The following is a 329-nucleotide window of genomic DNA, read 5'->3' on the forward strand; positions in this document are numbered from 1 at the left end:
CTGCTGTATTCTTCTGGATTGCAAACGTTTTTTTGTGGGATTTTGCCTTTATTCTCGTTTGGATCTGGGACTTATTGCATGCGCGCATTTGCTTTTTACGCACTTAAAGTTGGCTCTTAATTCTTTTACGCGTTCGCTTCATTTTCCCAAACTCCTGGCGCTCGGTGAATGTGTTTGCGGAGGGGGGGTTGACGAAAGGGTTGTTTTTTTTAAACGGAGGAAATAGTGGTGTGTGTGTGTGTGTGTGTGTGTGTGTGTGTGTGTGTGTGTGTGTGTGTGTGTGTGTGGTGGGGGGGGAGGACAGCCGGAGATACCAGAGGGTGGGTGAG

Source organism: Poromitra crassiceps (genome assembly GCF_964638095.1).
Source record: "Poromitra crassiceps genome assembly, chromosome: 25".
Classification (NCBI taxonomy): Eukaryota; Metazoa; Chordata; class Actinopteri; order Beryciformes; family Melamphaidae; genus Poromitra; species Poromitra crassiceps.